This window comes from Triturus cristatus, chromosome 1_1 (assembly GCF_964204655.1).
Source record: "Triturus cristatus chromosome 1_1, aTriCri1.1, whole genome shotgun sequence".
In the NCBI taxonomy this organism is placed as follows: Eukaryota; Metazoa; Chordata; class Amphibia; order Caudata; family Salamandridae; genus Triturus; species Triturus cristatus.
Genome location: NC_140579.1, coordinates 669,237,515 through 669,261,949, shown reverse-complemented (window position 1 = coordinate 669,261,949; position 24,435 = coordinate 669,237,515). Strand labels below are relative to the sequence as shown.

The 24,435-nt window shown below is 49.8% G+C and overlaps 1 long non-coding RNA gene across 1 annotated transcript in view; it reads right to left on the bottom strand.

Annotated features, from left to right (window-relative positions):
* The window catches only part of LOC146870830 (uncharacterized), a 153,134-nt gene that overhangs the window by 105,190 nt on the left and 23,509 nt on the right, over nucleotides 1-24,435 (bottom strand). The window lies entirely within an intron of this gene.

Below are 24,435 nucleotides of genomic sequence, written 5' to 3'. Positions count from 1 at the left end.
AAACTATTTTTAGGATGTTCTTTGTTTTGTGAGACAGGTAACAGAATTGATCTATCATTCACGGGCCAAGGCTAGAGTCTGGTACGGTTGACAAAGCTGCCAGCTGGACCCTGTTGAATGGAGCATTAGCTCTCCATCTCCGTAGAGCTCCATCAAAGCAAAGGTGGGCCCTAACCGGTCGCTTCGAAAGTGAAAAATCAAATCCGAGCTCTGTTGCAGTTTAGTGATGACCAGTCTGTGCAGTGGGACAGGGAGATGTGAGGTTCTACACTCAGTGTAGTGCAGCAGTGAGTATCACTCCTCCATCCGGTAAAAAAGATACTCTAGTGAATGCTGAACTGAGAGATGCCCTCCCTGTATTGTTGAGGGTGGATTGCTAGACAAAATGGTTTACTCTTTGCAGTGCTCTAGTGAGTGTATGTATTACTTTATGTACCGCTGGGATGTTTAAAATGTGAAACTAAAAGTCCCAGAATTCAAGTACATGCTGTTTGCTTAATGAAGTGTTAGTTGTAGGCAGTGCTTTTTTTGAGCTGGTGGTTGCAGGTGGGGCCCATTGGCACTCATTGAAGGACGAGCACTTATGTTTCCTCATGAGACCCAGCGCAAGAAAGAGAAAAACATGAAAAGGGGTAAAGAAGGAGAAGGAGAAATATGAAAAAACAGTGACAAAGGGAGAAAGCAGCGAAGAAGATGAACTTGCAAGAATGAGGTAATGGGGCAAGGAGTGTATGGTGGTGGATGAAAGAAAAATTGGATGGACTCAAGACTACGCAGCCTTGGTATTCAGTAGCCCTGACATTTGGCAGTGTCGGCAGCAGGCTTCTGAGAAGTTTTCGGGCACTGGCATTTATTATTGTATTGTACAAATTAGGCCCTGGTGGTAGGTATCACACATGAGTGGGGTCTTTTGAGCCACTTTTAGGGCATGGTTGGTCACCGTGACACCTTTTCAGTATATGGGCACATTATTGCTAATTCGGGATTAAGGTTTAGAATGTCAATGTGCGGTAAAAAAAGGTGTTATCTTCCCTCAATGTAAGGTAGGCTTGTTTGGGACCATCACTGTTACTGATGTACACAATATTTATACCTTTTCTTCATGGGTCCAATCCGGGGTACAAAATAGAATTTTGGAAGTTTAAGGAAAACCAGGAAAATCACCTCCCAGCATAGGTTAGAGACCTTGCAGATGCACTTCAGGGAGCTTATTACAGTAAATAGAAATGGTATTTTCTTAAACTAATGTTATTGTTTGCACATGAGCATTTTGTTCTACTCATGATAAAGTGTTACTCAAAGTGGCACACATCAATCAATCAATCATTTGTAAAGCGCACTAAATACCCGCGAGGGTCTCAAGGCGCTGGGGGGGGGGGGCGCTACTGATCGAATAGCCAGGTCTTGAGCATCCTCCTGAAGGTCAGCAGGTCTTGGGTCTGTCGTAGGCTCAGTGGGAGGGTGTTCCATGTCTTGGCGGCGAGGTGGGAGAAGGATCTCCCGCCTGTGGTTGTTCTTCAGATGCGCGGGACGGTGGCGAGTGAGAAGTCGGCGGAGCGTAGCTGGCGGTTGGGGATGTAGAAGGAGAGCCGTCTGTTGAGGTAGGCTGGGCCGGTCTTGTGGAGTGCCTTGTGTGCGTGGATAAGGAGCTTGAAGGATATCCTCTTGATGACGGGGAGCCAGTGCAGGTCTCTCAGGTGGGGGGTGATGTGGCCGTGGCGTGGTACGTCGAGGATCAGTCGTGCCGAGGCGTTTTGGATGCGTTGTAGCCGTTTGATGAGCTTGGTCAGGGCTCCCGCGTAGAGGGCGTTTCCGTAGTCGAGTCTGCTGCTGACGAGGGCCTGGGTGACTGTCTTTCTTGTATCTGTCGGGATCCATCTGTAGATCTTGCGGAGCATGCGGAGGGTGTTGAAGCAGGAGAAGGAGACGGCATTGACCTGCTTGGTCATTGAGAGCATTGAGACAAGGATGATTCCCAGGTTGTGTGCGTGGTCGGTGGGTGTCGGGTGGCTCCCAGTGCCGTCGGCCACCAGGAGTCATCCCAGGCTGAAGGGTTGGAGCCGAGGATGAGGACCTCCGTCTTATCCGAGTTCAGCTTCAGACGGCTGGTCTTCATCCAGTCAGCGACGGCCTTCATTCCTTCGTGAAGGTTGGCTTTGGCGGTGATGGGGTCCTTGGTGAGGGAGAGGATCAGTTGAGTGTCGTCGGCGTAGGAGATTATGTTGAGGTCGTGCTGTCGGGCGACGTGTGCGAGCGGGGCCATGTAAATGTTGAACAGTGCTAAGGGAGGATCCCTGGGGTACGCCGCAGATGATCTCGGAGGCTTCGGACCGGAATGGGGGGAGGCGGACGCTCTGGGTTCTGCCGCAGAGGAAGGAGAGGAAGGAGGTGGTCCATTCCAGCGCCTTGTCTCGGATCCCTGCGGCGTGGAGGTGTGCGCGTAGTGTGCAGTGGCAGACGGTGTCGAAGGCAGCGGAACCGTGACTGGGAAGGGTCCAGGATTCTGTTTTCTTCGTGGTATCGGGTTAGCTGTCTGTTGACGATTTTCTCGATGACCTTGGCCGGGAAGGGGAGCAGAGAGGTGGGCCGGAAGTTCTTAAGGTCTCTTGGGTCAGCCTTGGGTTTTTTCAGTATGGCGTTGATCTCGGCATGTTTCCAGCTCTCTGGGAAGGTCGTGGTCTCGAGGGAGAGATTGATGACGTTGCGCAGGTGGGGTGCGATGGAGCTGCTTGCTTTGCTGAAGATGTGGTGCGGGAAGGGATCTGACGGAGAGCCGGAGTGGATTGTGCTCATGGTCTTGATGGTGTCATCGATGCTCACGTTGGCCCAGGCTAGCAGAGGGTCGTGGTCGATGGTGTGCGGAGGGTCTGTTGTGTTGCTGTCGGTTGGGTCTGTCTGGGTGTTAAAGCTGTCGTGGATGTCTGCTATCTTGCGGTGGAAGAAGTTGGCGAGGGAGTCGCACAGGGCTTGTGACGGCGGGATGTCGTTGGTGTTGGAGGTGGGGTTGGAGAGTTCCTTCACGATGTTGAAGAGCTCCTTGCTATTGTGTGCGTTGTTGTCGAGGCGGTCTTTGAATGAGGTTCTCTTGGCGGCCCTGATGAGGTGGTGGTGGTTGCGGATGGCGTCCTTGTGTGCTGCACGGTTGTCCGGAGTTTGTTCGCTGTGCCATTTCTTCTCTAGTTTCCTGCAGACTTGCTTGGAGGCTAGGAGTTCTGGGGTGAACCAGCTGGCCCTCTTGCTGGTTTCTTCAGCGGGCGAGGGCGTTGGCGCAGTCTTCGATCCAGTGTCTAAGGCTGTGGGCAGCGTCGTCGGTGTTGGAGGGCACATAAGACATTGAAACGTCAAACACATTAGAAAAGTAAAAACTTGGCAGCTATGCTATGCTGAGCCTATACTTATTTTTTTATAAATATTTTTATTGTCATTTTCTAGACCAAACATAATATAAATAACGTTGGTTACAGTCATCCAGCCTTCGAAGTGATTAGTCATTATACAAAACAATGGATCTTCGTAAATCTTAAATATCCTTTTGCGGCGTAGGCATGCAGTGACTGCAAATTGAAAACAATTCCTTGGAACCACTCCCTCCCCTAGGTCACCGGGGTTGCATCGAGACCATAGTACCTCCTCCATTTGCCCCATACCTGTCGAATGTTTTTGGGGCAGCCCCCTGCCTTCTAGGTTACTCTTTAGGCCGCCATATACATATCCATCCCTGCCTTCCATTCTCGCAGCAGTGGTATATCTACAGCTCCGCATTTCCTCGCCACGTCTCTTTTAGCTACTACCAGTGCTAGTGCAAGGAAGATCAATTGAGGTCTGCCTAGATCGACATCATATGAAATACCCAATAGTATAAGTCTTGGGTCTAGGGGTATTGTGGTGTCTAGTATTTTGCCTAGTTCCCTCATTATCTTTTCCCAATAGGCCTGTATCCATACGCATTCCCAGATGATATGGTAAAAGTCGCCTTCTCTATGTCCACATCTCTGGCATCTAGGGTCCTCTGCTCGCCCCATTCTATGCAGTCAAACTGGGTCATAGTATATTCTATGCAGTATTTTATATTGTATGAGGTGAAGTCGTGATTTGATCGACACCTCCTTGGGGTACATTAGAGCTGCCTCCCAGTCTACATTTTTTAGCACGCCCAGGTTACCTTCCCAAGTCGACCGCAGCTAGCCCAGTCTATCTGGGGCGTTGTTAATAAGGGTCTCTTGTATGTTAATGAGACGGCTTTAGTCGTGATAAATTCCTGGAGCCGTCTCCCCTCTAATGGAGCATATTCTGGCAGCGGGGAGTCGTCTCTTTTTTCTGCTAGCCAGGTGTGCCTAAGCTGTGCGTATTTCAGGAACTGAGATGGGTGTAACGAGTATTCAGCAAAGCTTTTCAATGTACCATTTTAAATATCACCTAACTTGGAGATACCTATAGCATCCCAGCCTCCGAAGCCCTTCAATTGATGCAGTTCCTTAAGCCAAGTGCAGTGCCACAAGGTCGGTTTATGTTCCCACCCAACTGCTTACGTGGCCCTTCCCCAGGAGTCTACAGTGACCTGAGTGGCCGGGAAGAGCTTCCCCTTGCCTCTGCCACCAGATAAATAGTGCACAAATGTTTGCCCGCTCATGGTTTCCCTCTCTAGACTGTACCTAGGTTGTGCCCCTGGTGCGTGTATCCACTCGTTGATTGGGGTTAGGTGCTCCGCCCAATAATAAGCTTCTATATCGGGCAGTGAGATTCCCCCGTTGTTTTGAATGCGCTGTAGAGTATGGAGCGCAACCCTGGGCTGTTTCCCTAACTATAAAAAAGAATGTACTTCTGCCGCTATCTCCCGGAAACGTGCTTGCGGTAGGGGAAAGTATCTGTTCTGTAGGGCGCATAAAAAGTGTGGCAGTGTGATTATCTTAAACATGGATGCTCTGCCCAATATTGTGAGTGGGAGAAGTTTCCATCGTTGTATGTCCTCCTTAAAGTTGTGGATATGCGTTTGATGTTGATCAGTGATTTATGCCAGTTGATCGTGTATTCCGTGTTTTGTCCATAATAATCTATAGTGTGGAACAAGTTGGGTATCGGTGTGTCTGGATGTGTAATATATAGAAGTATGTCGTCTGCATACGAGGAGATCTTCTCAACCATATCTTCTTCTGGGGTAATTAGAAATCCCTGTATCCTCGGGTGTTAGTGCACCAAGCAGGCTAGAATCTCTATCGTAAGGGCGAATAGTAGTGGGGATAGCGGGCATCCCTGTCTCGTACCACGCCTTATGGGGAAATCCTCTGATGTCCTTCCATTTACCCGGACTCTCGCCCTGGGGTCTTTGTACATAAATCCCACCCATTTCCTGAAACTAGGGCCTAGGCCAAATTTAACCAGGGTGGCCTCTAGAAAGGGCCAGTGGACTGCATTGAATGCTTTTTCTGCGTCCAAAGATAACAGCAGATGTGGAGTGTCACGGTCCTTAACCTCCATCATCCAATTGTGTGTCCTTCCCAGGTTCAGCCTGGTCGCCCAGCCAGGTTGGAAACCTGATTGGTCCTGGTGTACCAGGGTCGTGATCACTTGGCGCAGTCTGGTGACAAAAAAAGTTGACAATATCTTTACCTCTGTATTACGCAAGGAGATCGAGCGGTAGGAATCGCATTTATCCTTAGGTTTCCCTGGCTTGTGGATAGGTATAATTGTAGCCATTCGTTAGTCTAACGGAAGAACCCCGTCTTCACCTGCTTCTTTAAAAAGAGTTAGGAGGTGCGGACCAAGAAGATCCATGCATTTTTCATAGAGTCCGCTGGTATGCCATTTGGGCCTGGTGTCCTACCGGGGCATAACTGGATTATAGCTGCTTTGATTTCTTCAAATGTGATTTCAGATTCAACCCCCTTCCTGTCTGTGTCGTCCAGTTTGGGGGTATCTACCTCTTGTAAATCAGCCTCTATGTATTGGTAGGTCCGTAGGTGGCGGGCCTTATAGAAGTCCGCGTATTAAGATGCAAAGCTCCGCAGGATCTGCTCGTCTCTGTCTTGCGGTATTCCTAGTGGGTTCACGAGACAGTCTACCCATCAGGCCTCTATTTCCTTGCGACTAAGCCATGCCAGGAGCTTTCCAGATTTATCACCTACATTATAAAGTTTGTGCAAAGTCGCTTGGGCCTGTGCTTTAGCCGCCTGGGTTGCTAAATCTTTACACTGGTGTTGAGTATCACTCAATTGCCTCAAGAGCTGGGGATCTGGGTGCACTATGTTTCGATCTTCAAGGGTTAAAATCTGGGCCTCCAGACGTGTCCGCTCTTCTTTGTCTTTTTTCTTATCCCATGCTATGCAATTCTGGGCTCTATCACGTAGTACAGTTTTATAAGCTCCCATAGTACAACCCCAGATTGCACCAACCCCATATTTTCTGCGAAGAAAACAGTAGTGTCAGCTCTAATGCCTTTCATTATTGATTCATTGTATAGGTCCCACGCATTTAAGCGCCAGCATATGTTTCGGTCTCGCTGTCTGTCACCTATCCGCACTTACATCGGGGATTGATCCAATAGGCCCCTGGCCAAATATTGTGCTTCATATATGTCCCGTATTTCACATTTCGGTAGGAACACATAGTCTAGTCGGGAGTAAACCTTGTGTGCGCCTGAATAGTAGGAATAGTGTCGCACTTCCGGATGCAGGTGTCTCCAGATATCCACCAACCCTAGAGTCTCAGTGTGGAGTGTTAACATTGAGGTATCGAGTGCCTGGGAATGGTCTCCCGGCCGGTCTATGGAGGTGTGCATTACTTCATTAAAGTCCCCCCACTATAATGTGCAGTTAGCCCAGCATCTCCAGCAATATCTTCGTCAATTTGTTTAGTGTGCGTGCTTGGAGTTTTGGTGGTGCGTAGATTGATACAAAAGTCACAGTTCTTCTGCCCCATCGTCCGGTCACTCCGGCATATGTACCCTGGGGGTCTAGCCATGTTCGGTGTATACAAAAGGGAGAAGACTTTTTAATGAGGATCGTCACTCCTCTGGAGCCGGAGGTGTACCCCGCGTGTGCCAGAACCATATGGGCTTCCGCGCCAGAAACCCACATTTGGTACCCCTGAGGTGAGTTTCTTGTAACATTTCCACATCAGGGTGTCTGCGTTTGATAAAGGACGACACTAGCCCTCTATTCATTTTATCCCGAGGCCATTCACATTTCATGTCATTATAGTAAAGGGAGTATTTTCAGAACCTAACATTTGTGTCTAGTACCAATACGCTGTGCAAGGCTGTCGCCGCAAGAAGTTGGAACCTGACCAGATATCTGTATCTGGATATGTTTTGCATGTGAAACCACTGGCTAAGCTGGGACTGATACCTGAGCAACAACAAATTTGTAACCAACTTGACCCCCCCCCACTTTGCTCCCCACCTCCCCTCTTCCCCTCTTCCCCCCCCCCCCCCCCCCCCCCCCCCCCAGAGGGGAAGGGAGGGACGTGGCCAGGAGGGGAAGGAAAGGCAGGGATACTGTGAGAAGTTGGCCTGGCATATGCTGGTCACTAGTTATAGTGGCCACCTTGCACCAGTACAATTCGACTCTTATGGTAGATAGGTTTAAGACAACCTTTTAAAGAAAGCTATCCTAGTGGTAGCTGTGGAGAGCAGCCTTCAGGCTAAGTCTCAGAGGAATGTAAAGCAGCTTGGTTTACCTTATAATTTCTTGAATTACCAAATGAAAGGACACCACACCGGTATATAGATCAAATATATATGTATTTATTTCTAGACACACTCTACTAATCTCTTTATGAGATTAGAAACCAAGTACACATTCAAATTTCAACGGTTCACAATAAATTAAGCACAAATATGGCTGGAGCCCTAGGGGCGTACCAGACCATATACTAAGAAAGTGGTATAAGGATGTCGACTTGCAAAATAACAAGGCCTAGGGTCTGGGGAATCGCTGGGGCCTCACTACTGCAGTGTTAGCAGGTAAGTAACAGGCCCACGGGAGATGCGTGCAGTGTATGAACACAGCCGCGGGTTCCCTATTGATTATAATGGTGCAAGTCGCGGTTAGATTTTTAAAGTTCTAGGGTACTTTGAGGAAGACTACAAGCAAGCCACTTACAAGGTAAGTACGTCGAGGGCCAACACACACTTGGGCACCGTAGTGCACGAGTTACCTCACCCAGGGAAGCCGGGTGCATAGGTGTCTTGTGGTGTCGGGTCGCGTCGCTGTTTTCTATGGAGACCAAAGAAGACTTGCTGCTTGCGTCGACTGAAGAAGTGTCCGGTGGAATCCAAGCCTGGATTCAAGATGGAGAAGACCTGAAAATTGAAGGGACAGTGTTCAAAGTCACTTGCAAGTGACCGTTGGCCAGGAAGATGGATGACCACGGATGTCGGGTGATTTCAGGTCGTCGATGGTGTTTTGACTCTTCGCTCACGAGGTCCAGGAGAGTTCGACGATGACCAGCGGCTGGATTTGGAGTGTCCCACGACGTCTGCAGCTGATGGCGGTGTCGGCAACCGGATTGGAGCAAACAAGCCTTGGCAACTCCAAGTCTCGTGTAGACTGAAGTCGATGGTGCAGACCAGCAAGGTCTGAGGAACTCACCCAGCAAGGGTAAGTGAGGGCAGGCCTGGAGCAACCAGGGGAGCCCTTTGAGTCGATGAGAAAGTCTTCGGGGGACCCACTAGCCAACGGGCAAGTGATCGCAATGACGTCTGCTCAGGAAATGCTTTACAGGAGCCCACGGTCACTCGGGACGGGGTAGGCTGCTGATTTTTGGTGCAAGACCTGCTGTAGGCTTGGGCCACAAATGGTTGAATGCACAAGTTCGTAGAACTTTGTTTAGGGTTTGCACTCGACAATAGTGCACGGTCCCCGGGTATTGCTGTTCCTCATCACTCGTGGGGTCCACTCGCCACAGCTTCGCTTGGGACTCACAATGGCCGTCGAGAAGTCAGGAAATCCACTTCCGGGGCAACAGGGACTTCGAAAACCGGCAGGAGCGGGAACGTTTGAAACCATTGATTAAGGTTTTTGGTGCCTGCCAAGCAGGAGAGTCACTCCTTGACTCCAAGGGAGATTCCTCTGTCTTCCAAAGGTAGTGGAACGTCGAAGGGCCAGGATTCTTCTTTGTAGAGCGTCGTCCAGGGTTATCTGATTTGTAAAGGCAATGCTTGCTATCTTATAGTGAAGATAGGGGAGGGACTAACTCTATGACCACTCCTCTAGTAGGGTCAGGGGAGGGGGTGGTTACACCCACTTCCCTTTGTCCAGTTTCGTGCCAGAGCAGGGGCAGGTAGCCCCTGAACCGGTTTGAGCTGGCATATGCACAGAGGAGCTTACTGCTCCCCCAGTGCATGACTTCAAAGCACTCTAGGAGTGCACCCACCCAGCTCCAATACACTAAATCCTGTCTGGAAGGTGGTGACACCTTCCTGTGACAGGATGCCTTTTGTTGGGCCTCCTCTACTGCGAGTTTCAGTCAGCAGCAGGAGGACAGCCCAGTGTCTGTGCTGGTGGCATCCATTTTGTGATGCCAGGGCTCTATAGGATTTCTGTCGTTTAGTACAGTGGGTACATATCATCCCCTCTAGAAGGGTGGGATCATACTCCCACACCAGTTACTGGTGTGGGGGTATGATTCCAAGTTGTTTGACACCAAACACGACATGTTTTGATGCAGTCACTCCAAAGTTAGCATTTACCGCAAGGTTATAACGCACTTAAGAGTATATGGTTTAACCACATCCACAAACAGCCACAGGAAATAGACCCGGCCAACTGCAGAGGGGCCCTGCTCAGGCAGAGGCACCCCCTCACATAGTAAACCAAGCACCCTGCCCTCAGGATTGATAGGGCCTGCCATAGGGGTGGCTGATAGGTTTATATGTGTGTGTATGGTGAGATATAGGAACCTCTACCTCTGTGAGGAGTGCGAACACTACCTCACACAGGCTGCAGTAGCAGGCCTATGGTGTCAGATTGAGTCTGCTTCCCAGGGGTGGCATAATACATGCTTCAGCCCCTGGTGGGCCTGTGAAGTACCAATGCCCTAGGTACCTAAGGTACCATATACTAGGGGCTCATAAGGTACCACTGTATCCAATCACTAGTGCATCTAATATGCACACCAAGTCGTTTAGAGAGAACTGAGAGACTGGGGCCCTGATTAGCAGGGACCCAGCCAGACTATAGCCAGAAACCAGTGTATACATCAGAAAAAACATGGGGGCAACATAAGTGCAGATCCTACTCTCCTACACAACACCCCCCCCCCCCCCCCCACAAACGCAGGGACATTAAACTAACCTTGACCAGTTGAGTCTTCATGTTCTAAGTGGAAATACCTTGAGAGTCCATCTGCATTGGCATGTTGGGTCCCAGGTCTATGTTCCACTGTATAGTCCATCCCCTGTAGGGAAATGGACCACCTGAGCAGTTTAGGATTTTCACCTTTCATCTGTTTGAGCCATTGGAGGGGCTTGTGGTCAGTCTGAACTATGAAGTGAGTGCCAAACAAGTATGGCCTCAGCTTCTTCAGGGCCCACACCACAGCAAAGGCCTCCCTCTCTATAGCTGACCAACGTTTCACTCTAGGGGTCAGCGTTCTGCAAATGAAAGCTACTGGCTGGTCTTGACCTTCATCATTAAGTTGAGACAGTACAGCTCCCACACCCAGCTGTGAAGCATCTGTTTGAACAATGAACTTCTTTTGGTAATCTGGACTCTGTAAGATGGGGCAGTGCACATTGCCTGCTTGAGGTCATCAAATGCCTCTTGACAGCTAGCTGTCCACTGAACCTTTTTTGGCATTTTCTTAGAGGTCAGATCATTTAAGGGGGTCACTATAGATCCATATCCCTTAACAAACCTCTTATAATACCCAGTCAGGCCTAAAAAGGCTCTGACCTGTGTCTGGGTTGTTGGAGCTACCCATTCCATTATGGTTTGGATTTTGCTCTGCAATGGTTGAACCTGGCCTCCACCCACAAGGTGGCCCAGGTACACAACCTGACTCTGCCCTATCTGGCACTTAGTGGCCTTGATAGCGAGGCCTGCTTTTTGCAGAGCCTCCAAAACATTTCTGAGGTGGACCAGGTGATCCTGCCAGGTAGAACTAAAGACAGCAATATCATCAAGATAAGCTGAGCAATAAGTTTCCATACCAGTCAGAACTTTATTCACCAACCTCTGAAAAGTGGAAGGTGCATTTTTCAAACCAAAGGGCATTACCACAAAGTGATAGTGCCCACCAGGGTTGAAAATGCTGTTTTGGCTTTAGCATCATCAGCTAAATTGATTTGCCAGTAGCCAGCTGTTAGGTCAAATGTACTAAGATACTTGGCTGAAGCCAAAGTGTCTATAAGTACATCTGCCTTGGGAATTGGATAGGCATCAGTGTTGGTGACTGCATTGAGGCCCCTGTACTCAACACAAAACCTCATTTCTTTCTTACCACCCCTGGGTATGAGGTTTTGGCACAAGGACTACTGGACTAGCCCAAGGGCTATCTGAGGGCTCAATAACACCTAGTTCCAACATTTTCTGGACTTCAGTCCTGATACAGTCCCTGACATGGTCAGGTTGCCTGTAGATTTTACTCTTTACAGGCAGACTGTCTCCAGTGTCCACCTCATGGGTGCACCAGGAAGTCTGACTTGGGGTCAGGCTAAACATATGTCTAAACTGTTTTAGCACTTGTCTACATTCAGTTTGTTGATGCTCAGTGAGGCTGCTCGCCAAAGCAACACCATCAACTGACCCATAATCAAGGTTCTGTGAGAGCAGGTCAGGGAGAGGGTCACTCTCCTCCTCCTGGTCCTCATCAGTTGCCATGAGCAAGCCCATGTCAGCCCTGTCCACATATGGTTTAAGTCTGTTGACATGGAGCGCCCTAAGGGGGCTCCTGGGAGTTCCAAGATCCACCAAGTAGGTGACTTCTCCCTTTTTCTCAACAATTGTATGGGGGCCACTCCATTTGTCCTGGAGAGCTTCTGGGGCCACAGGCTCCAACACCCACACTTTCTGGCCTGGCTGGTAAACAGTCAAGACAGCCTTTTGGTCATGCCAAGCTTTTTGTAATTCTTGGCTAGCCTCAAGGTTTTTGCCTTCTTCATGTACTCTGCCATCCGGGAGCAGAGACCAAGTACATAGTCCATCACATCCTGTTTGGGCGGTTTGAGAGGTAACTCCCATCCCTCCTTCACCAGACATAAGGGTCCTTTTACAGGGTGCCCAAACAGAAGTTCAAAAGGGCTGTAGCCAACCCCCTTCTGTGGAACCTCCCTGTATGCAAACAGAAGGCAGGGAAGTAAAAGGTCCCATTTTCGCCTAAGCTTTTCTGGGAGGCCTTTAATCATTCCCTTTAGGGTTTTGTTGAATCTCTCAATTAACCCATTGCATTGTGGGTGATCGGGAGTAGTGAATTTGTAATTGACACCACACTCCTTCCACATTGCTTTGTAATTGACACCACACTCCTTCCACATTGCTTTTAGATATCCTGACATAAAGTTTGTACCTCTGTCAGATATGACCTACTTAGGGAAACCCACTCTGGAGAAAACTCCAATGAGGGCCCTTGCTACCACAGGGGCTGTGGTAGTCCTTAGGGGTATAGCTTATGGATACCTGGTGGCATGATCCACTACCACCAGTATAAATCTGTGCCCAGATGCAGTTGGAGGGTCAAGGGGACCAATAATGTCAATCCCTACACTTTCAAAGGGAACCCCCACCACAGGTAGTGGTGTCAGGGGGGCCTTTGTTGTGCCACCTGACTTGCCACTGGCTTGGCAAGTGACACAGGAGCGACAAAACTCCTTGGTGTCCTCAGACATGTGTGGCCAATGAAAATGAGGGACAAGCCTGTCCCAGGTCTTGTTTTGGCCCAAGTGTCCTGCCAATGGGATGTCATGTGCTAGGGTCAAGAGGAACCCCCTAACCTTCTGAGGTATTACCAACCTCCTGGTGGCTCCAGGGGTAGGATCTCTAGCCTCAGAATATAGGAGCCCCTCATCCTAATAAACTTTATGGGACCCACTAGCACTCCCAGCAGCCTCAGCAGCAGCTTGCTGTCTGAGGGGTTCAAGAGAAGGGCAGCACTGTTGCTCCTTACTCAGATCTTCCCTGGAAGGTCCCCCTGCCCCCAAGAACTCAACCTGATCAGGCTCAAGTCCCTCTGGGGCAGTTCCTTCTTCAGGATCTGCTTCTCCTCCCTCAGGAGGGGAATCCGAGATCTGAGACAGAGGGGAAGGCACAGCCTTTACCCTACTGCTCCTCCTCTTGGGTAGCATCTGGTCCATAGTTTCAGGATCCAGAGCAGGTTCAGCTTTATGCATTGTGGCCTGTGACCTGGTCACAGCAAACACCTCTGCAGGTATGCCCAACATCTCAGCATGAGTCCATAATTCTACTTCAGACCAGGCTGAAGTCTCCAGATCATTGCCCAACAAACATTCGACAGGGAGGTCTGCACTGACTACTACCTTTTTGAGGCCGGTTACCCCTCCCCAGGAGAAGTTCACAACTGCAAGACTATGGTTGGTCCTGACATTGCTTGCATTGGTCACCTGGTACATTTCACCCAGGATGATCTGTGCTGGGTCCACTAGATCCTCTGCCACCATGGTGACACTAGCAACTGTGTCCCTGAATGCCAAAGCCTGTTTGCCATTTATGATAGGCTGCTGTTTGTACTTGCCCAGATTACTGGGGCTCACTAGGAAGGACATATCAAGGTCTCCCTCACAAACTAGCAATGCCTGTATTTGTACTCTGACTAGGCCAGAGTCCACATCAGAACCCAGGGTCAACCCTACTACACCCTTATTCTGGTTACCACCTCCACCAATGACTGCACTAGGGGGAACAGCTGCCTTAGGGGCTGGAGTGGTGGTGGTGTGGTCTTGGACTTGGTACAATCAGAAGTCCAGTGCCCTTTCTGTTTACAGAATTTGCACCAGGGCTTCTTTTGGCCTTTTCCCTTTGTAGACTGTGAATCCCCACCAGTTGCAGATTGTTGGGGCCCTTGTGAAGACTTCTGGTCTTTTGACTTATCCCCACCTTTATCTGAGCCTTTAGGATCTTGCTTCTTGGTGTCACACCCTTGGTTCTGGGTTTTCTGCCTCACCCTGGTTCTGACCCATTTGTCTGCCTTCTTTCCCAATTCTTGGGGAGAGGTCAGATCAGAGTCCACCAGGTACTGATGCAACAACTGGTTTGGGCAATTATTAAGGATCTGTTCTCTCATTATAAGATTATACAATCCCTTAAAATCAGTAACTCTACTACCAACCAGCCAACCTTCTAGAGCCTTGGTTGCACAATCAACAAAGTCAGTCCAATCCTGAGTCTATGCTTTCTGGGTATCTCTGAACTTCAACCTGTATTGTTCAGTGGTTAAGCCAAACCCATCTATTAATGCACTCTTCAGGGCTTCATAGTCATCAGCATCTTCTTCTCTAACAGTGAGGAGCTTATCTCTACCTTTATTTGAAAAGGAGAGCCACAAGATTGCTGCCCACTGTTTCTGGGGGACCTGTTGACCTTTATAGGCCCTCTCCATAGCAGTTATCCATTTGTGGATATCATCCCCACTCTGGTAGGGAGGAACAACCTTGGACAGGTTCCTATGGTCTGGAATGTAATCTCCGCCTCTAGGGACACTGTTGCTGCCACCAGGGGTATCTAACCCCTCTTTTCTAGAAGCTCTCTGGAGCTCAAAGGCTTCTCTATCTAAGGCCAATTGCTTGGTTCTGAGGGCAAGCCTAGCTTCCTCATACTGGAGCATCTTGTACCTTCTTTCAGAGGAAGTCTCTCTAGGAGTATGAGTTCCTCTGTGTGAGAAGTTGGCCTGGTATATGATGCTCACTAGTTAAAGTGATCACCTTGTACCATGCCAAGCAACCCTTATGGTGTGGTTGTAAGTCAACCTTTTCGGACTAGCTGCCCTAGTGGTAGCGTAGGCTAATCAGTCTTTGAGGCTAAACTCGTGAAGCGTGCTAAGCCAGCTGTTTTACCAAATGCAACCCCCTTTTATACCAATGAAAGGACACCACACAGATATATATTCAAAATATATATGTATTTATTTCTCAAAGTAACCCCTAGTCTCTTTATGAGCACAGGAGCACAAATCGTCAAACAAGATTATCACAGAATACACAGAAGTTGCACGTTATATGGATAGGCCCTGGTGGCCACTCAAACCATATACTAAAATAGTGGTATAAGTATCACAAACAGAAAAGGGAAAAGGCCTAGGGCCTCTAGAATCGCTGGGCCTACAAGGAGCTAACGTCAGTTAGTGACCAGGAGGTCCACGGGTGGCGTGTGCAGAGCAAATAGTCACACGCGTGCTCCCATAGGTTTCAATGGGTGCGTAAAAAGTACAAAGTTACTGCAAAGAGGATCTTCCGGATGGACTAGGAACTCAAGATTTGGAACACAGGCACTAGAGATGTAATACTACACTTGGGCACAGGTGTGCCAGCTTTACCTCACCCACAGGAAGCGGGTGCATAGGCCTCGAAGTGCGTCGGGTTTCTTCTATCTGTTCCGTGGAGCTTGAAGACAAAGATGCTGCAGGCGGTCGGTCCGGGAGAGATGCAGTGGATCCAAGAGTGGATCGGAGATGTTGAAGACCTGTAAGCAGAGGGGACAGTGTTCACAGTCACTAGCCAGTGACCAGCGTGGCACCAGGTGGGTACCAGGCAATGTCGGGTGCAAACAGGAAGAAAGGTGTAGCTTGTCTCTGCAGCCACGTGGTCCCTGGAGGTCGACGACGTCCAGGAGTCGAGTCACGAGCTGTCCCACGCAGGCTCTCGCTGTCGGCGGTGTCGGCGACTTGATCGAAGCAAACAAGCCTTGGAAAAAGCAATTGTTGTAGGAAAAGGAAATAAGCTGATGGTTCTGACCAGCAAGGTCAGAAGGACTGCTCCCTTGGAGGAGAGCAAGGGCCAGTCTGGAGCAACCAGACCAGCGGTGTATTTCTTGAAGTTCGTCGCCAAGATGGCTACTAGCCAGCGGGCCAGCAACCGGTTAGGCGCGTCGAGTGGCAAAATGCAGAAGGGCCCCACGCAGATCGTGGAGATGCTGGAGGGCTCACCTTTGGTGCCGATGCTGCTCGGGTGTTGGGCTTCTCAGATCCCAAAGCACAACTTGGAGGGAGCCTCGGTTGTTGCACTTGTCAGCTTGTCGTAGTCGTTCCAAGATGGCTGGCTCCACGTGTCTCGGTGCCTCCACGGGTCTCCTCTTTTCAGGGACTGTGGATCGGGCGGTGAGAGGTCTGGAGGTCCAGGTCTTGTCAGTCTCTGGGCTCGGGCTCCGGCGGGAGGCGGCGGCAAAGCAGACGTTGATTCGCTGGATGGTGCTTGCGTTAGCAAGGTGGTCACTCCCTGACCACAGGGGAGATTGGCTTCAGTCCTCTGTGCAGCAGAGCGTCGAAGTTCCCGTCTTCTTCTTAGTATTAAGTTGATTCCAGGATGTCTGAAGTCTTAGGACACAGCTCCTACCTTTAAGCGGATTCTAGGGGCCGGACTACCTGCTAGGTCCCTCCCTATGGGTGGGACCAGGAAGGGGGGTGGTTACACCCCCAATCCTTTGTCCAGCTCGCCCCAGGCCCGGGACTGGTGTGCCCCAGGACCGGTTTGAACTGGCATATGCACCGAGGCTCCTTGTGAGCCACAGGCATGTCTGGTTTCTTTCAAGCCCTACCTGACCAATACACAAAATCCTGTCTGGGGTGGTGCACGCACCTCCCCTGGCAGGAAACCCTTTGTCCACACCTCCCAAGCTGGAAGGACTCCCAGCAGCAGGAGGGCAGACTTGTGTCTGTGGTGGCAGCATCCATTTTGTGGAGCTGAGGCTATGTCTGATTTTACCCGGGTTTCAGGCACTGTACATGTCGTGTCCCTCTAGAAGGGTGGAATGCTAACCCCGTCGCCAGAATTGGCGAGGGGTTAGTATTCCAATTCGTATGACACCTTACTCGACATGTTTTGATAAAGCCAAACCAAAGATAGCATTTAACCGCGAGGTTCATAATGCACTTAAGAGTATATGGTATGACGATATCTGGAAACAGTAGAAGGAAGTTGTTCCGACCACTGCAGACAGGCTCAGCTCATGCCAGAGCACCATCTCACATGGAACCAAGCACTCTGCCTTCAGGATTGTTAAGGCCTGCCATAGGAGTGACTTATAGGTTACCAGGTGTCACATTTAAGGTTAGGTATAGGTATACTACACCTAAGTAAGAGGTGATTACACCAACTTACCCCAGCTGAGTGATCAGCCAGTTGTGTCAGATTGTTAGGCCAAGCCTGGGGTGGCATAATACATGCTTCAGCCCCTGGCAGGCCTTGGGTACACCAATGCCCTGGGTACCTAGTGTGCACTGGTACAGGGGCTGACAGGGTGATCCACTTCCAATTGGTTATGCACCTAGGGTGCATAGTTTTAATTTAGTAGAGAGAACAGCAGGCTGGGGGTCTGATTGGCAGGCCCACAGCCTCAATATGTCAAAAACCAGTGAAGCAAAAAGCAAAAATTTGGGGTGACCATAGGATAGCAGACCCTACTCTCCTACACAACCCCCCCCCCAAACGCTGGGACATTAAACTAGCCTTGACCAGTCTCGTCTTCATGTCCTAAGTGGAAGTACCTGGAGAGACCATCTGCATTCCCATGGTCAGTACCTGGCCGGTGCTCCACTGTAAAGTCCATCCCCTGTAGGGAAATGGACCACCTAAGCAGTTTGGGGTTTTCACCCTTCATCTGATTTAGCCACAAGAGGGGCTTATGGTCGGTCTGAATCTTGAAGTGAGTGCCAAACAAGTATGGCCTCAGCTTCTTCAGGGCCCACACCACAGCAAAGGCCTCCCTCTCAATAGCTGACCAATTCTTCTCTCTGGGGGTCAACCTTCTGCTAATAAAAGCAATGGGTTGGTCTTGACCATCTACATTAAGTTGTGACAGCACAGCTCCCACACCCAACTCAGAAGCATCTGTTTGGACAATCAACTCCTTGGAGTAGTCAGGACTTTTCAGGATAGGTGCAGAGCACATGGCCTCCTTCAGGTCATCAAATGCCTTTTGACAGCTTACTGTCCACTAAACCTTTTTGGGCATCTTCTTGGATGTCAGATCATTAAGAGGAGTCACAATGGACCCATAGTTCTTAACAAACTTCCTGTAGTACCCAGTCAAGCCCAAGAAAGCTCGAACTTGAGTCTGGGTGGTTGGAGGGGACCAGTCCTTGATGGATTGTATCTTACTCTCCAGTGGTTGAACTTGGCCTCCACCTACAAGGTGGCCCAAATACACAACCTTACTCTGCCCTATCTGGCACTTAGTAGCCTTGATAGTGAGGCCTGCCCTCTGCAGGGCCTCAAGAGCCTTCTTCAGGTGGATCAGGTGATCCTCCCAGGTGGAGCTAAAGACAGCAATGTCATCAAGATATGCTGCACAAAAGTCATCCAACCCAGTGAGGACTTGGTTCACCAACCGTTGGAAGGTGGCAGGTGCATTCTTTAGACCAAAGGGCATCACCACAAACTGATAATGCCCACCTGGGGTTGAGAATGCTGTTTTGGCCTTAGACTCCTCAGCTAATCTGATTTGCCAATAGCCAGCTGTTAAGTCAAATGTGCTCAAAAACTTTGCAGAAGCTAGTTTGTCTATGAGCTCATCTGCCCTTGGAATAGGGTGTGCATCTGTCCTGGTGACAGCATTGAGACCCCTGTAGTCCACACAGAACCTCATCTCTCTCTTGCCATCTTTGGTGTGAGGTTTGGGGACCAGAACCACTGGGCTAGCCCAGGGGCTCTCTGAAGGTTCAATGACACCTAATTCCAGCATTTTATGTACCTCAGCCTTTATACAGTCCCTGACGTGGTCAGGTTGTCTGTAAAGCTTGTTCTTTACAGGCAGACTGTCACCAGTGTCCACCACATGGGTACACCAGTCAGTTTGACTAGGTATCAAGGAAAACATATGTGAAAATGATTGTAGAACCTGTCTACATTCAGTCTGCTGATGGGCAGTGAGGTTGCCTCCAAGGGTCACTCCTTCAACTGAGCCATATTCAGGGTTCTGAGACAACAGGTCTGGGAGAGGGTCACTCTCTTCCTCCTGTCCCTCATCTGTAGCCATGAGCAAGCCCATGTCTGCCCTGTCAACATATGCTTTGAGCCTGTTAACATGGAGTACCCTGTGGGGACTCCTGGGAGTTCCTAGGTCGACCAAGTAGGTGACCTCTCCCTTCTTTTCCAGGATTGTATGGGGTCCAGACCATTTGTCTTGGAGTGCTGCTGGGGCCACTGGCTCCAACACCCATACCTTCTGTCCTGGCTGATACTCAACCAAGACAGCCTTTTGGTCATGCCAAGCTTTCTGTAAGGCCTGGCTTGCCTCAAGGTTTTTGGATGCCTTCTCCATATACTCAGCCATCCTGGAGCGGAGACCAAGTACATAGTCCACTATGTCTAGCTTAAGCTTTTTGAGAGGTAACTCCCATCCTTCCTTCACCAAACACAGTGGGCCTCTCACAGGGTGCCCAAACAACAATTCAAAGGGGCTGTAGCCAACTCCTTTTTGTGGGACCTCTCTGTAAGCAAACAGAAGGCAGGGTAGAAGGATGTCCCATCTTCGCCTGAGCTTTTCAGGTAATCCTTTGATCATACCCTTTAGGGTCTTGTTGAATCTCTCAACAAGCCCATTGCATTGTGGGTGATAAGGGGTGGTGAACTTGTAGTTGACACCACATTCCTTCCACATAGCTGTCAAGTATCCTGACATAAAGTTGGTACCTCTGTCAGATACTACCTCCTTAGGAAACCCCACTCTGGAGAATACTCCCAGCAGGGCCCTGGCCACAACAGGTGCTGTAGTGGTCCTAAGGGGAATTGCCTCTGGATACCTGGTGGCATGATCCACTACCACCAGTATAAATCTGTGCCCAGATGCAGTGGGAGGATCCATGGGACCCACTATATCTATTCCCACTCTTTCAAAGGGAACCCCCACCACAGGTAGTGGTATCAGGGGGGCCTTTGTTGTGCCACCTGATTTGCCACTGGCTTGGCAGGTAACACAGGAGCGACAAAACTCCTTTGTATCTTCATTCATATGAGGCCAGTGAAAGTGAGGGACAAGTCTGTCCCAGGTCTTATTCTGGCCTAGGTGTCCTGCTAAGGGAATATCATGGGCCAAGGTAAGAAGGAAGCCCCTAAATTGCAGAGGTATAACCAACCTCCTGGTTGCACCAGGCTTGGGGTCTCTAGCCTCTGAATAAAAAAGCCCTTCATCCCAATACACTTTATGGGTACCTTGAGCATTCCCAGCAGCCTCAGCAGCAGCCAGCTGTCTGAGGGGTTCAAGAGAGGGACAGGATAACTGAGCCTGCCTCAAGTCAGCCCTTGAAGGTCCCCCTGTCCCCAGAAACTCAACCTGATCAGGTTCAAGCTCTTCAGGCACAGTTCCTTCAGGGTCCTCTAGATCAGCTTCCTGGGAAGGCTGATCATCACTCTGAGGCAGGGGGGAAGGCACAGCCTTGACCCTCCTGTTCTTCTTCTTGGTAGGTGCTTGGTCCATTGTTCCAGGATCCAAGACCTGAGGTTCAGTGAGGCACTTTTTGGCCTGTGACCTGGTCACAGCAAGGACATGTGATGATATACCTAACATCTCTGCATGAGTCCTGTACTCCACTTCTGACCATAGAGAACTCTCTAGGTCATTGCCCAACAAACATTCAACTGGGAGGTCTGCACTAACCACAACCCTTTTGAGGCCAGTTACCCCTCCCCATGAGAAGTTAACAACTGCCACACTGTGTGAAGTAGTGGCATTGCTGGCATTGGTCACCAGGTAGTTTTCACCTGGTATGTACTGTCCAGGGTCCACAAAGCCTGGTGTCACCATAGTGACACTGGCACATGTGTCCCTGTAGGCTTGAGCCACTTTGTCATTAATTAAAGGAGTCTGTCTGTACTTGCCCAGGTTACTGGGGCACACAGTCAGGGACAAATCAATGTCCCCATCACAGATCAAGACTGCCTGTGTCAGGGTTCTGTCTAAGTCAGAATCTCCTTCAGTTCCCATAGTGATTCCCACTACACCCTTTGTCTGGGGACCAACACTGCTAACAGTAGTACTGGGAGCAGGTGCCTTAGGGGCAACAGTGTTGGGGGCTCCACCCTTTTTGCAATCACTAGTCCAGTGAGTTGTATTTTTGCAATGATTGCACCAGGGTTTCTTTTGACCTTCTTTCTTCTTTTTGGACTGTTGTTGGGACCCACCCTCCTTAGCAGTAGTTTGGGGCCCTGTTGAAGACTTCTGGTCTTTAGATTTCTGATCTCCACCCTTTTGGTCTGTTTTCTTCTGATCACCCCCTTGGCCCTGGTTCTGGTTCTTTTGCTTAACCCTGGTTCTGACCCATTTGTCTGCCTTCTTTCCCAATTCTTGGGGAGAGGTCAGATCAGAGTCAACCAAGTGTTGATGCAGTTGCTGGTTTTGACAGTTGTTTAAAATCTGTTCTCTCATCATCAAATTATACAATCCTGTAAAATCAGATACCTTACTTCCCAGCAACCAACCCTCCAAAGCCTTAGTGGCACATTCAACATATTCAGACCAGTCCTGAGTCTGTGTCTTTTGGGTGTCTCTGAACATTAACCTGTACTGTTCAGTGGTTAAGCCTAACCCATCTACCAGAACACTCTTCAGGACTCTGTAGTTTCTGACATCCTCTTCTCTAACAGTGAGGAGTCTGTCTCTGCCTCTTCCTTCAAAGGAGAGCCAGAGGATTGCTGCCCACTGATCTTCCGGAACCTGCTGTACTTTGCAGGCTCTCTCAAGAGCAGTTATCCATTTGTGGATGTCATCCCCACTTTTGTAGGGGGGCACAACCTTAGACAGGTTCCTATTATCAAAGACCCTATCTTTGTCCTTAGGGACAATGCTGCCACCAGTGGGTATAGACCCACTCTCTCTAGGTTGCCTAGCCTTGTTCAGTTTTTCTTCCATCAGGGCTACTTCTAGCTCCTGCTTCCTGATCCTCAGCTGGGCTTCCTGCATTCTGGCCTCATGTTCCCTCCTCTGAGGGGTGGTCAGTCTCCTTCTGGAGTGACCTTGAGAGCCTCTAGAGCCATGGGAAGCATTGGAGTCACCTGAGCGATTCCTTTGCCTTCCAAGCCCTGTGTTAAGTCCACTGGGGAGATCCAATGGGGTGAACCCACTGTCAGTCCCCAATAGCCTTAGTTTAGCTGGGCCAAGTATAACACTTGGCACTGGGCTAGTTCTCCCTTCATCCCCACTCACATCTGTATCCCCATCACTTTCTTCCTCTGTGGTAGGCATCCCATCTAAGGGGTGACTATTGGAAGGGGGTAAGTCTGTGGCATCTTCAGAAGGGGGGCCTCCTGTTCCTGTCCCTAAGGGGGCTAACTGGGAAGCTTTCTTGAGTTCTCTCTGATTCTCATCATTCTGTAAGAGTTCTCTGAGCTCAGCAGAGTTAGGGTTCTTGGGCTGTTTAAGGCCTCTAAGAGTTGCCAAATGCCTCAGCTCATTCTGATTAAGGGTAGCAAAGCTGGATGGTGCCCTCTGGGGGTCACTCTCAACAGAGATGGGTACAGTGGACCCCTCTGCCCCGGCCATTGCTCTTAAGTGTGGGTGGATGTGTTGCAATCTACCTACACTTGGGTTTACCTACTAAACCTATCTAGTAGTTGTAGTCAGGGTGTGCTACTCCCTTTGCTCTACAACAACTAAGTTCAGTAGAACTTATGTATATCTAATCTTGTTTTATATGTACCTACAGGTACCTATGTGATCTTTCAATTGGTAACCAAGAGATTACAATGGTAAAACACAGCAAGCTCAAATCCAACCGCTGCTCACCAATGTGAGAAGTTGGCCTGGTATATGATGCTCACTAGTTAAAGTGATCACCTTGTACCATGCCAAGCAACCCTTATGGTGTGGTTGTAAGTCAACCTTTTCGGACTAGCTGCCCTAGTGGTAGCGTAGGCTAAGCAGTCTTTGAGGCTAAACTCGTGAAGCGTGCTAAGCCAGCTGTTTTACCAAATGCAACCCCCTTTTATACCAATGAAAGGACACCACACAGATATATATTCAAAATATATATGTATTTATTTCTCAAAGTAACCCCTAGTCTCTTTATGAGCACAGGAGCACAAATCGTCAAACAAGATTATCACAGAATACACAGAAGTTGCACGTTATATGGATAGGCCCTGGTGGCCACTCAAACCATATACTAAAATAGTGGTATAAGTATCACAAACAGAAAAGGGAAAAGGCCTAGGGCCTCTAGAATCGCTGGGCCTACAAGGAGCTAACGTCAGTTAGTGACCAGGAGGTCCACGGGTGGCGTGTGCAGAGCAAATAGTCACACGCGTGCTCCCATAGGTTTCAATGGGTGCGTAAAAAGTACAAAGTTACTGCAAAGAGGATCTTCCGGATGGACTAGGAACTCAAGATTTGGAACACAGGCACTAGAGATGTAATACTACACTTGGGCACAGGTGTGCCAGCTTTACCTCACCCACAGGAAGCGGGTGCATAGGCCTCGAAGTGCGTCGGGTTTCTTCTATCTGTTCCGTGGAGCTTGAAGACAAAGATGCTGCAGGCGGTCGGTCCGGGAGAGATGCAGTGGATCCAAGAGTGGATCGGAGATGTTGAAGACCTGTAAGCAGAGGGGACAGTGTTCACAGTCACTAGCCAGTGACCAGCGTGGCACCAGGTGGGTACCAGGCAATGTCGGGTGCAAACAGGAAGAAAGGTGTAGCTTGTCTCTGCAGCCACGTGGTCCCTGGAGGTCGACGACGTCCAGGAGTCGAGTCACGAGCTGTCCCACGCAGGCTCTCGCTGTCGGCGGTGTCGGCGACTTGATCGAAGCAAACAAGCCTTGGAAAAAGCAATTGTTGTAGGAAAAGGAAATAAGCTGATGGTTCTGACCAGCAAGGTCAGAAGGACTGCTCCCTTGGAGGAGAGCAAGGGCCAGTCTGGAGCAACCAGACCAGCGGTGTATTTCTTGAAGTTCGTCGCCAAGATGGCTACTAGCCAGCGGGCCAGCAACCGGTTAGGCGCGTCGAGTGGCAAAATGCAGAAGGGCCCCACGCAGATCGTGGAGATGCTGGAGGGCTCACCTTTGGTGCCGATGCTGCTCGGGTGTTGGGCTTCTCAGATCCCAAAGCACAACTTGGAGGGAGCCTCGGTTGTTGCACTTGTCAGCTTGTCGTAGTCGTTCTAAGATGGCTGGCTCCACGTGTCTCGGTGCCTCCACGGGTCTCCTCTTTTCAGGGACTGTGGATCGGGCGGTGAGAGGTCTGGAGGTCCAGGTCTTGTCAGTCTCTGGGCTCGGGCTCCGGCGGGAGGCGGCGGCAAAGCAGACGTTGATTCGCTGGATGGTGCTTGCGTTAGCAAGGTG